The following is a 14,102-nucleotide window of genomic DNA, read 5'->3' as shown; positions in this document are numbered from 1 at the left end:
ATTCCCTCTCTCTCTTCCTTGTTTTATTTTTTCTATAGCATTTATCACCTAATGTATACTAATTTTGTTTATTGTCTATCTCCACCCCTAGAATGTAAACTCCTTGAGGCCAGGGATTTGTGTCTGTTTTATTTATTGCTGTATCTGCAGCATCAAGAAAGCGCCTGGTACATAGTAGGCACTTGATAAATATCTCCTGAGTTTTGAATGAATGAGTGAGTGAACGATCAGGTACAGACCTGACCATTTCACTGGGAGATTCCCCAACAGTCAGTTCCTGGACTTTTGAGCTGTTCAGTTTCTCTAGTTTTGCAGCTTGGGGGTTGGGTCTTGCTGCCAGCACTCTAGCTGCCAAGCAGGGGAAAAGGCTTGGCAGCTCCCTCGTCAGTGTGCAGACTCTCATGTAACCTCCTAGTTTCTGTCCGGCTCCTTGCTGAGGAGCTGTGTGATATGCAAGAATAGAAAAGACTGTCATCCAAAGAGCACAGAGAGCTTGACACAAGGAGTTGGCAGAGAAAAGTAGCAAGAATAGCCAAACAAAATTTAGAGCCAAAGCTCTACTCCTTTTAACTTAACAAAGGAAATAATTCAATCCTCTGCAAATGTCTCATTTTAATAACTACCTTTTCTTTGCCTCCAACCTGGCTTCTGAAGTAGGAAGCCTACCAGCCATTCCTCCCAACTGAGGGCTGTCCACAGATGGCCCTTAAGGGGAAATAACAGCCAGGGGTGACAAATGGGTCTATGTGGCTCAGACCACACCATTTATAACCCCAGTGAGTATTATCAGGCCATTATCTTGAAATTTGATTAGAAAAGAAAGGAACGCTCTCTAATTCACTACAACATAATTGTTAGCAGATCCTGGAAAATATTTTAACGAACTGAGCTTCTGAGATATTTTACATAAAATCCATTTCTTATATTAATAGCAGGCTTTTTTTAAAAAAAAAAAACTTAAATATACTGAACGTTTGAAGGGGACAGAATTGAATCATGCCAGGTATTGAAGATTTCTGGCCTGGTTCCTTTAAGCACAAGTGATACTTAAACACAGGTCTATATTTACACACAGGTTTATATTTCCTGTCCCTGGGTGACTTTTCTGGTAAGCTGTGCCCTTGGATTTCTTACCCAAAGGCCCTTCCTATAACCATCTAGGTGCATGCAGCTGAGTTTTCTCAAGACAGAAGACAGCAACTGCTTTCTTCCTTTTCTCTTATGTGCCTTGTGAAACTTGGAGTATTTCATATATAAAATTACAAGTTGTTTTTTCAATATTAAAAGATCGGGGCAGACCACAACCTCTCCACATGGAGCGATTGTGCTGTAGCGATCGACTGAGAAAACAATAATGGCCATCGACTGAGAAAATAATAATGGCCAACAGCTACTATAAATTCTAGGATGCTTTTTAAAAAGCAATTAATTGAATATTTTTAATAGGCAATTACATGCATATAGCAATGATAAACCAAAACCAAACCCGTTGCCATCGAGTCGATTCTCATAGCGACCCTATAGGACACAGCAGAACTCCCCCATAGGGTTTCCAAGAAGAGACTGGTGGATTCGAACTGCTGACCTTTTGGTTAGCAGCCATAGCTCTTAACCACTACACCACCAGTATAAATTTGTTTCCTATCCCTAATATTTTTATGTATATGCATAGACACATACATACACATATATAATCTGACCCACTCAATAGCCCTGAGGTCCCCCAGGGTCAGCAAATCGCAAGAAAAAAAGTTTCTCAGGCTAAAGATTACGTATGTTAGTGGGAAACTTATCGCTTACTCCTCAAATTTCTAAAAAGGTGTGGGGGGGGTTTATTTATGCCAGCTCAGAGAATGTTTAAGGGAGCACTTTGCATCTTTTGCTCCATCCCTCCTTTTTACTGCTTCTCCTCCCATCTAGGGGAAGGGGGATTTCTATGGTTAGATTAAGGACGGTCTATCAGACATTGGGCCACACCTTAACACCAGGGGTGGGGATAACTTGGCCTTGAAAGGTGGCCTAAACCTGGACCATCTCCTTCCTGATACTGCCTGCATGGGCCTTCTAGATGGGGAAAAGAACCTGGGGTCCTCCTTGGTTTACCTGTCTGAGGGAACCCACCTTCTTCTCTTCATGGAAGCAGCCTGTGACCCTCTTCCACAGAACTCTCCAATCATCCAGTGACTGCATTTGTGGGGTCAACTTGGATCTTTCATGCAGGGGGCTGGGTAAACTCAAAAGAGATTGACTTAAGACAAAATCTAATCTTGTAAATTGAGTCCTGCCTCATTAACACAACAAACAACTACCGATAATTCTACCGCATTAACACCATAGAGGTAGGATTTACAACGCACAGGAAAATCAAATTAGATGAAAAAATGGTGGACAATCACACAATACTGGGAATCACAGCCTAGCCAAGTTGACATTTTTGGGGACACAATTCAATCCATGAGTCTCATCCAGTGTTTCTAGGCAGTGTTTTGTTCTGTTGTTTGTAGGGTCATTAATGAGTTGGGACCAACTCAACGGCACCTAACAACAATAGCATCCAGTGTTTCCCAGGGGTTTTAAAGATGTATATAATTGCCCCTTTGGTTAAAATAAGGTGAATGAAAGAGCCTGCATACTATGATGGTAGGTGAATAGAGACCCAGGTGCCTAGACATTGAGCACTTGCTAAGAACCAAGCACATCTTAAGTTCTGTACATGTTTTCACTCATGTAATCCACACAGTAGCCCTACGAGACAGCTACCACTATCATCATTTCCATTTTACAGATAGGGAGACCAAGGCACAGAGAGATTAAGTTGCCCAAGGCCACTTAACTGGTAAATGATAGAGCTAGGATTTGAGCCCAAGAGGCTTCCAGGAGCATGCACTTAAAGCCACTCCACCCTTCATTGCTTTTCATGGTATGGGGGCCCACCTGTGTTTCTCTGGCCTAATAGAATGATGATGAGCCTCCATGGGCTCTGGGCACTGAGCCACATCCTCAAGAAACGACTTGATATTTCTCCATCATGGACAGATTCTTAGTTTAGTGTTTCCCAGAGTAGGTTTCCCAGGAGACTAGGTCCATGGTACATTAATGTTACATAAAAATCTGCCAAAAGAACGAACAAATCTGTCTTGGAAGAAGTACAGCCAGAATGCCCCTTAGAAGCAAGGATGGCAAGACTATGTCTCACATACTTTGGACATGTTATCAGGAGGAGGACATCATGTTTGGTAGAGGGTCAGCAAAAAAGAGGAAGACCACTAGTACCTGGAGAAAGACATTGTGCTTGGTAAAGTGGTGGGTCAGCAAAAAAGAGGAAGCCCCTCAATGAGACAGATTGACACAGTGGCTGCAAAAATGGGCTCAAACATAGCAACAATTGTGAGGATGGTGCAGGACCGGCAGTGTTTCATTCTATCACACTTAGGGTCGCTATGAGTTGGAACGGACTCGACAGCACCTAACAACATAACATTTTCCACATGCTATTGGCTGCCCCTCCCCCTTTTTGGTAAGGTGCTGGATTTTTTGTTCGTTTATTTGAATCAGTAAAGAGTACTTCTCAGTTTCAAGCTTCAGGGTTAGTACCTTGGTTCAGGTAATGTAGATTGAATTACTATTCCTTTGATAAAAGGCAAGTTCAGTAGGTAACAGGTTCCTAGGTCAAAGGCATTTGAAGTCATTTCAGCAGGCATGAGGGACTTTTAGGAAAGATGAATAGTATCAGCCATAGACATACAAGCTTTATGAACTGCTTGGAGTTATGCTCAGTCTACTCTAAGCAAGTTGGGTAACGGTGTCTGATAAGGGCCTTTCCTCTTTCCCTATCCTAAGTTCATATATTCTGGGTTTTTTGTTTTGTTTTGTTTTGTTGTGCTATGCCTAAAAGTACTGGAGACATTATGAGAATAGGTATAAAAGTTTGTCAAGGCTTCTGTACTTCAGTTTGGTCCATAGCCCTCCTCTAACTTCTCCTTTTCCCTATTTTTATTCAAAATTTACTACTTACTGTATAAAGCTTCCTTTCAAATACTTCTGATACTTGGAAACTTCAGTCTATAAAAATAAGTAATTTCTAACTACCTACAATACTCCCTCACCAAAATAACACCAAATTTAAAAAAATTTTTTAATTGAGACCCATATTTTAGATACAGTTACAGCTAATGGACAATGCAGAATTTACTCAGGGCGACCCTAATGTGGAACCAAAAATATCACCTTTGCACATGTTTCATATTTCTTACCACCAGTTTGCCAGTGAAGCAAATGGACATTGCAATTATTGTCAGATTGTCAAGCTATAAGAAAGAATGAAATTCATCTCTTGTGGCCCACGAATTTCATCTAACTTGGCCAAAGCCATACACCTACTTAGCGGTACAGCCTAGACTCGGGGAGCGGGGGGAAGCAAAGTAAAAACAAGTAAACAATGCAACAAAAACAGACTTATAATTCCCAATCCATATTGAAAATTTGCTTCATGTACATAAGTCCAACTGTGTAATTCTATTGCACTGTGGTAACAAGCTTCTTTTTGAAGCTTGGGGTAATAGAGGTTCATGTTTACAACATACTGTTGGAAGCAATATTACTTATTTGTCTTAGAATTATACCCAGATTAACTTTTATTAGTTATACTTCTAATATTGAGGATTTAAGGATCAAGCTTTAAATCTAAGTTTATCTATGATGCATTCTCATTGTACAGATTGAAATTAATACCATTCTTAGCCTCCTACCAGACATAAGAATCCTAATACTGTAGTCTCAGAGATGCTGCTTGCTCTATTCCTACCCGCAACACCCCCCCATGTCAGGGTAGTGGTTTTTTGTTTTGTTTATACGGAATTGCTTTACACTTAGCTTTTCCCTACATTTCTAGGTCCTTTTCAAGACTGAGATTCAATTAACTGGTCCTCAAGGTGAGGTGCTCCTTTTCTATCCAGTTTTGACATCCATCCTACAACAGAGCCAAAGTAAAAAGTACACAACTGATTATATCACCCTCTACCTTTTAATTGCTTTAGTCTCTCCACTAATCTCAGGATAGAGTACAAACTTAATATATGTGAGCTGGCCCTTCCCCTCCAGGCTCATTACTCACCGTTTTTAATGCCCCCTCCCCCCCACCTCCCATCCATCTTTCGAGAAGCAAATTTTAACATCTTGGGGAAGTTTTTCCTAACTATCTAAGACTGGGTCAGACATCCCTCCATTGTTCTTAGGCTCTTTATGCTTACCTTTAGCTTTATACTTTCGACTGCACACTTATAATTGCCTACTAATTTGTGTCCTGCACTGTTCTGTAAATTTCTTGAAGTCAGGACTTTGTTGCTTATCAAAGAAATAATTTCATTGGACCATGTGAAAACAGGCAAGGGTGACTTTTATTCAAAAAGGATGATTGTGATGCATCAATTGGCCTCAACCTACCTGGATCAAAGGAGAATGAAGAACACCAAGGACACAAGGTAATTACAAGCCCAAGAGACAGAAAAGGCCACATAAACCAGAGACTACATCAGCCTGAGACCAAAAGAGCTAGATGGTGCCCAGCTACAATCGATGACTGCCCTGACAGGGAACGCAACAGAGAACCCCTGAGGGAGCATGAGAGCAGTGGGATGCAGACCCCAAATTCTCATAAAAAGACCAGACTTAATGGTCTGACTCAGGCTAGAAGGACCCCAGTGGTCATGGCACCCAGACCTTCGTTGGCCCAGGACAGGAACCATTCCCGAAGCCAAATCTTCAGACAGGGATTAGACTGGAAAATGGGTTGGACAGGGATGCTGGTGAGGAGTGAGCTTCTTAGGTCAGGTGGACACTTGAGACTATGTTGGCATCTCCTCCCAGAGGAGAGATGAGTGGGTGGGGGGCGGTTAGAAGCTGGCGAAATGGACATGAAAAGACAGAGTGGAGGGAGGGAGTGGGCTGTCTCACTGGGGGAGAGCACTTGGGAGTATATAGCAAGGTGTATGTAAGTTTTTGTGTGAGAGACTGACTTGATTTGTAAACTTTCACTGAAAACACAATAAAAACTAAAAAAAAAAAAAAAGAGGAAGACCCTCAATGAGATAGACTGCACGGTGGCTGCAACAACGGGCTCAAGCATAGCAACTATTGTGAGGATGGCACAGGACCAGGCAGTGTTTCGTTCTGTTATACATAGGGTTGCTATGGGTCAAAACCGACTTGATGGTACCAAACAACAACAAATATAAAAAAAGAGTTCCCTGGTCAGATGAGTTTGGGAAATGCTAGGCTATGTGATGTGCTAGCCTGCAGGCCTTGTACTCATTTTGAGAGTCCAAGCCTTTTATTCTGTAAAATTTAAAAACTGATGCCCTCAGCCTCACAAAACTCTAAAAGCATACAAACATTCACCTCTGACGTTTGCTGAAATATAGAAAGGGGAAAGAAAGCATGAATGGTGTGGAACAGCCTCCCTGAGGGGCATCTCCAGTTTGGAGGGATGAAGTGGTAAAGATAGGTTATGTAGGGTGAGCTCAACCCTACCAGTCACAGCAGGTGAGCTCAACTAAAGCCAAACCCACTCATACTTCGGCCCCTCTGTAGATGTACTGTGCTCCAATGTGTTAGAAGTGGACATCTGACTTGCCCTGTTATAGGCACTTCTGCTTACTGCCTGTCTGGACATTAGCAGCAGGGCAAGAACATAGCACTGGAAAGATCCTGAAAGTGCCATATGTACCCAGGAGATACGCCCAGAGGCTTGAGAAGCCTCTGCCAGTGTTCGCCAGGCTGCTAGTTTACCTAGGGACTTGTCAGAGTCTTTAATTTGCTGGGGTGCATTGTGAATTTCCAAAGTAGTACTAGCCATTATTTCTCAAAGTATTTAACTAGCAATTGTTTCTTCAAGAAGCACCTCTCAGAATTCCTTTTATGAGTCAACAGCATAAGAAATGTTGTCGTATGATCCTTTCACTTCTCTCCCCTAACTCACTTTGCCAATCCTTACTTGCTTTTCTGTGTAACACCATTTCCCTCAAGCAATGTTCACCTGGCACACCATGCCAGTGTTCAGCAATTCTTCCATGTCAGCTTCCTTGACCTTATTTCATGTTCTACTCCATTGATAAGGAAACATGCTCCCTTTTCTTCTCACTATTACCCACGTGGGTATCTCCAACTCTTTGTGACATTTTCACAGTGCAATTAAGTTCAAATTCTCAGAAAAACAAGAACCAAAAGCATCAAAAACATCAGTAGAGATGCATGTGACGAAGTATAGCTGAAACCCAAATGAAACCCCTGACGAATACAGGTCAGAGTGAAATTTCCAGTTTCCAGAGCTTTTTGGATTTTGGAATGGCGGGTAAGGGACTGGGGCCTCTCTGAGCCAAGTGCTACACATATGTTGCCCCTTTTAATTCTCCCAGTGAGAACTCAAGCTGGAGAGATTGACTTACCTACACAGCGCAGAAACAGCCTAACTAGTATTTGAATCTAGTCCATGTTGTTCCTAAGACATAAACATCTATCCTTGGAGCTGCAGCATCAGGCTCTATGGCCAGTTCCCATCAGAAACTGTGCTGCATAGATGAACATTCTCAGAATAAAGAAACCTTGCTCCCTGCTGTTGGGGCTAAATGAACCCTGCAATCAGTTACATTTTTCTCTGACCATTTCATAACAGGATAGTCTGTGGTACTGTCTGGTTTCCTGTTAACGGTCTTGGGTTACTTACTTCAAATATCAACGATAATTGCAGTGTCTAACATGATCAGTTTTTTTTAAAATTAACAACTTGTGGCACCAACAGTTAAGCACTAGGCTACTAACTAACTGAAAGGTTGGTGGTACAAATCCACCCAGACGTGCCTCAAAAGAAAGGTTTAGTGATCTATTTCTGTAAAAGGGCATGGTCATTGAAAATGCTACGATGCTCAGTTCTAATCTGAAACACACAGAGTCACAATGAGTCAGAATTGACTTGATGGCAATTTGTTGTTGTTTCCTGGGTAATAGAAACTTTTCAGAGCCAAGGGTCCCTGTGAGTCAGAACTGACTGGAAGGCAATGTTTTTGTTGTTGTTGTTGTTGTTGCTGTTATAGTTTTTTTAGAGCCAAAGGGCAGGGAGGGGTTATCTATTAGACCTTGGAATCCTTCCTTGGTAGGGGTGTAGGGACAGAGGAAGGGATGACTCTGGGGAAGGGGTGATGACCTTGATGACTCCTCCGACCTTCAAGTCAGCCTTGTAAGTAAGCTTAGAGTGTGTCTCCCAGTAGCAGACGCCCAGTTTTCACTGGTCTTCCCCACATTACACAAAGGCAGCAGAGCTGCATCACCTTCAAAGGAGAACATCATCCCAGTGTTAGCTGGATTATTTTACACTTTTATTAGAATGTTTATAGAGGCTTTTGGCTAGGCAATCAAGAATGGACTCTGAGATCAAGTCTGGATCCTTTCCAGCTCTGCCGCAAAGGATCTCTGTGGCCTTGGGAAGTTACTCACCATGCTCATTTCAGAATGGAGAATCTGACAGCACCAGGTGCACAGGATTGCTGCGAAGATTAAATAGTAATGACAGTGATATTTATAAAGTGCTAACTCTCTTTGCAAGGAAAAATGGTTAAGCACTCAGCTGCTAACCGAAAGGATGGGGGTTCAAACCCACCCAGCAGCTCCAAGGGAGGACAGACCTGGTGATCTGCTCTGTAAAGATTGTTGCTGTTCATGGATGAATCTGAAAGGCATTATGCTGAGTGAAATTAGTCGGCTGCAAAAGGACAAATATTGTATGAGATCACTATTATAAGAACTCAAGAAAAGGTTTAAATACAGAAGAAAACATTCTTTGATGGCTATGAGCATGGAAAGGGAGGGCGAGGGATATTTACTAACTAGATAATAGACAAGAATTACCTTAGGTGAAGAGAAGGACAACACACAATACAGGGGAAGTCAGCACAACTGGACTAACCCAAAAGCTAAGAAGTTTCCTGAATACGACTGAACACTTCCATGGACAGAGTAGTAGGGGAGGGATCTGGGGACCACGGTTTCAGGGGACACCTAGGTCAATTGGCATAACAAAGTTTATTAAGAAAATGTTCTGCATCCCATTTTAGTAAGTGGCATCTGGGGTCTTAAAAGCTAGCGAGCAGCCATCTAAGATGCATCAGTTGGTTCCAACCCACCTGGAGCAAAGGAGAATGAAGAATACCAAAGACACAAGGAAAATATGAGCTCAAGAGACAGAAAAGGCCACATAAACTAGAGATCCCATCAGCCTGAGACCAAAAGAACTAGATGGTGCCCAGCTACCACCAATGACCATCCTGACAGGGAACACAACAGAGAGTGCCTGATGGACCAGGAGAAAAGTGGGGTGCAGAACTCAAATTCTAGTAAAATTACCAGACTTAATGGTCTGAGACTGGAGGGACCTGGAAGACATGGCACCCGGACTCTGTTAGCCCAAAACTAAAACCATTCCCGAAGACAACTCTTCAGACAAAGATTAGACTGGCGTATAAGACATAAAATGATACTCGTAAAGAGTGTGCTTCTTAGCTCAAGTAGATACATAAGACTAAACGGGCAACTCCTGTCTAGCGGTGAGATGAGAAGGCAGAAAGGGACAGGAGCTGGTTGAATGGACATGGGAAATCGGGGGTGGAAAGGAGGAGTGTGCTGTCACATTACAGGGAGGGCAACTAGGTCACCTAACAATGTGTATGTAAATTTTTGTATGAGAAATTGAACTGTAAACTTTCACTTAAAGCCTAATTAAAAAAAAAGAAATAAAATAAGATCGTTGCTGTTGTTAGGTGCCCTCGAGTCAATTCCGACTCACAGTGACCCCATGTACAACAGAACAAAACACTGCCTAGCTCTGCTCGATCCTCATAATCATTGCTATATTTGAGCCCACTGTTGCAGCCACTATGTCAATCCATCTCATTGAGGTCTTCATCTTTTTCACTGACCCTCTACCTTACCAAGTATGATGTGCATCTCCAGGGACTGGTCCCTCCTGACAACAGGTCCAAGTACATGAGACGAATCTCTCATCCTCACTTCTAAGGAACGTTCTGGCTGTACCTCTTCCAAGACAGATTTGTTCATTCTTCTGGCAGTTCATGGTATATTCAGTATTCTTCGCCAACACCACAATTCAAAGGCATTAATTCTTCGGTCTTCCTTATTCATTGTCCAGCTTTTGTGTGCATATGAGGCTTGGGTCAGGTGCACCTTAGTCCTAAAGGACATCTTTGCTTTTTAACACTTTAAAGAGGCCTTTTGCAGCAGATTTGTCCAACACAATACGTCATTGGACTTCTTGACTGTTGCTCCCATGGGTGCTGGTTGTGGATCCAAGTAAAATGAAATCCTTGACAACTTCAATCTTTTCTCTGTTTATCATGATTTGCTTATTGGTCCAGTTGTGAGGATTTTTGTTTTCTTTATGTTGAGGTGTAATCCATACTGATGGCTGTAGTCTTTGATCTTCATCAGTGTTTCTAGTCCTTTTTGCTTTCAGCAAGCAAGGTTGTGTCATCTGCATATTACAGGTTGTTAACGAGGCTTCCTCCAGTCCTGATGTGATGTTCTTCACACAGTTCCGCTTTTCTGATTATTTGCTCAGCACACGGATTAAATAAGTATGGTATACAACCTTGAACTACACCTTTCCTGATTTTAAACCATGCTGTATTCCCTTGTTCTGTTCGAATGACTGCCTCTTGGTCTATGTACAGGTTCCTCATGAACACAATTAAATGTACTGGAATGTATATTCTTTGCAATGTTATCCATAATTTGTTATGATCCACACATTCGAATGCTTAGTCAATAAAACACAAGTAAATGTCTTTCTGGTATTCTCTGCTTTCAGCCAAGATCCATCTGACATCAGCAATGTTATCCCTTGTCCCATGTCCTCTTCTGAATCTGGCTTGAATTTCTGGCAGTTCCCTGTTGATGTACTGTCGTTTAATCGTGTTTTAATTATTTTCAGCAAAATTTTACTTGCCTGTGATATTAATGATGTTGTTTGATAATTTTCACATTCTATTGGATAACCTTTCTTTGGAATAGGCACAAATATGGATCTCTTTTCTAGTCAGTTGGCCAGGTAGCTGTCTTTCAAATTTCTTGGCATACATGAGTGAGCACTTCCAGTGTTGCATCTGTTTGTTGAAACATCTCAATTGGTATTCTATCAATTCCTGGAGGCTTGTTTTTTGCCAATGCCTTCCATGCAGCTTGGACCTCTTCCTTCAGTATCATCGGTTCTTGATCATATGCTACCCCCGGAAATGGCTGAATGTCCACCAGTTTTTTGGTACAGAGACTCTGTGTATTCCTTCCATCTGCTTTTGATGCTTCTTGTGTCATTCAATATTTTGCCCATAGAATCCTTGAGTATTGCAACTCAAGGCTTGAATTTTTCTTCAGTTCTTTCAGTCTGAGAAATGCCAAGCATGTTCTCCGCTTTTGGTTTTCTAAATCCAGGTCTTTGCACATTTCATTATGATACTTTACTTTGTCATCTCAAACTACCCTTTGAAATCTTCTGTTCAGCTCTTTTACTTCATCATTTCTTCCTTTTGCTTTAGCTACTCTACGTTCAAGAGCAAGTTTCAGAGTCTCTTCTGACATGCATTTTGGTCTTTTCTTTCTTTCCTGTTTTTTTAATGATTTCTTGCTTTCTTCATGTATGATGTCCTTGATGTCATCCCACAACTCATCTGGTCTTCAGTCATTATTGTTCAATTCATCAAATCTTGAGATGATCTCTAAATACAGGTGGGATATACTCAAGGTTGTACTTTGGCTCTCGTGGAATTGTTTTAATTTTCCTTAGCTTCAACTCGAACTTGTGTGTGAGCAACTGATGGTCTATTCAATAGTCACCCCCTAGCCTTGTTCTGACTGGTGATATTGAGCTTCTCCATCATGCCTTTCCAGAGATGTAGTCGATTTGATTCCTGTGTATTCTACCTGGTGAGGTTCACATGTATAGTTGCTGTTTATGTTGTAGAAAAAAGGCATTTCCAATGAATAGGTTGCCAGTCTTGCAAAACTCTATGATGTGATCTTTAACGTTGTTTCTATCACCAAGGTCATATTTTCCAACTACTGATCCTTCTTCTTTATTTCCTACTTTTGCATTCCAATCACCAGTCATCATCAATGCATCTTGATTGCATGTGTGATTGATTTCAGGCTGCAAAAGTTGGTAAAAATTTCCAATTTCTTCATCTTTGGTATTAGTGGTTGATGGGTAAATTTGAATAATAATTTGAATTTTATTCAAATAAATTGAATTTTATTCAAAAAAATTTGAAAATTTGAATAATAGTCATATTAAATGGTCTTCCTAGTAAAGCATATGGATATTATCCTATCACTGACAGTGTTGTACTTCAAGATTGATCTTGACATGTTGTTTTTGACAATGAATGTGATACCATTCCTCTTCAATTTGTCATTCCTGGCATAGTAGACCATATGATTTTCTGATTCAAAATGGCCAATACCAGTCTATTTCGGCTCACTAATGCCTAGGATATCAACCTTTATGCATTTAATTTTATTTTTTTACAACTTCCAATTTTCCTAAATACATACTTAGTACATTCCATGTTCCAATTGTGAAAGGATGTTTGCAGCTGTTTCATCTCATCATCATTTTGAGTCATGCCACATCAGCAAATGAAGGTCCTGAAAGCTTGACTCCATCCACATCAGTAAGGTTGACTCTACTTTGAAGAGGCAGCTCTTCCCCAGTTGTATTTTGAGTGCCTTCCAACCTGAGAGGCTCATCTTCTGGCACTATATCAGACAGTCTTCCACTGCTATCCATAAGGTTTTCACTGGCCAATTTGTTCAGAAGTAGTCTGTCTTAGTCTGGAAGTTCCACTGAAACCTGTCCACTATGGGTTACCCTGCCGGCATTTGAAATACCTGTGGCATAGCTTCCAGCATCACAGCAACACGCAAGCCACCACCTTACAACAGACTGACAGATGAGTGGTGGTCATAAAGATTACAGCCTAGGAAACACTACGATGCAGTTCTACTCTGTCACATGGAGTTGCCATGAGTCAGAATCATGTCGATGGCATCCAACAACTCTCTGTACAAGGCACTGGTTTCAACACTTTATGTATATCACACCCTTTTACTGTTCTTCCTAACGAGACCTTGAGGTTGGTACTTCCATTAGTCCCATTTTATAAATGAGCAAACACGGTCCAGAGACAGGCCATGCTGCCTGAGGTTACACAATAAGATTTGGAGCTAGAGTCTGAATCAACCCTTAAGTTTGGCTTCATAGCCTGAATGTTCAACCACTCCACCAGATTGCTTTCCTATGCTATGTTGTTTCTTCTAGATGAAATTACATATGCAAAATGTCTGACATATAGTAGAAATACGATAGATGGTAATCTTGAAGTAATAAACCGTATTTCAAATTCCCCAGCCCTTACCAGCATATGAAGTTGATAATAAAAGTAATAACAGAAATTTCACTTGATTACGCCTCTGCCTAAACTACTGGCCCCAAATTCCTGTCATTATTTCTAGGAATCCATCTGGTGTTTAATGTAGCTATCCTGTCCTTCCATACTCACCACTTCAAAGGCCTTCCTTTGAAGCCCCCAGAGGGTGGGGCCTCGTCCTGCCTCTGCTGTCAGTGTCTGCTATCCCCCCCTGGTACCCAAGCCTTGTGGTTAAGCTCCCTGGGTCCTGAACATAAAGGGGACACCTGAGCCACAACAGTCAACACTGTGGACTTGGAGACTAGTAACGCTGCAGGTCCTCCATTAATTGTGTTCAGTTACAGTCAACTGACATTTCTTGAGCAACTGTTGTTTCAGAAATGGTGCTAAACCCTAGAGGGCCAAAACTGAAATCAAATAGAAGCAACTTACAGTTTATATGTCCAGATCAGTACCCTATAGTAGCTTAGAAGTCACTGATGCCTACAAATGTTAAGGTGCCATACAAGTTCGGCCTTTCATACCCTATTCTTAAAACTAACGAAGGTCACAGAAGAGGAAATTTTTTGTTGTTGTGGTGGTGGTATGCAGTTTAGATTGTATCCAGGCAATCTT

The sequence above is a fragment of the Loxodonta africana genome, chromosome 2 (genome assembly GCF_030014295.1).
Source record: "Loxodonta africana isolate mLoxAfr1 chromosome 2, mLoxAfr1.hap2, whole genome shotgun sequence".
NCBI classification, from domain to species: Eukaryota; Metazoa; Chordata; class Mammalia; order Proboscidea; family Elephantidae; genus Loxodonta; species Loxodonta africana.
The sequence above is the reverse complement of the archived record's forward strand: the minus strand, read 5'-3'. Positions refer to the sequence as shown.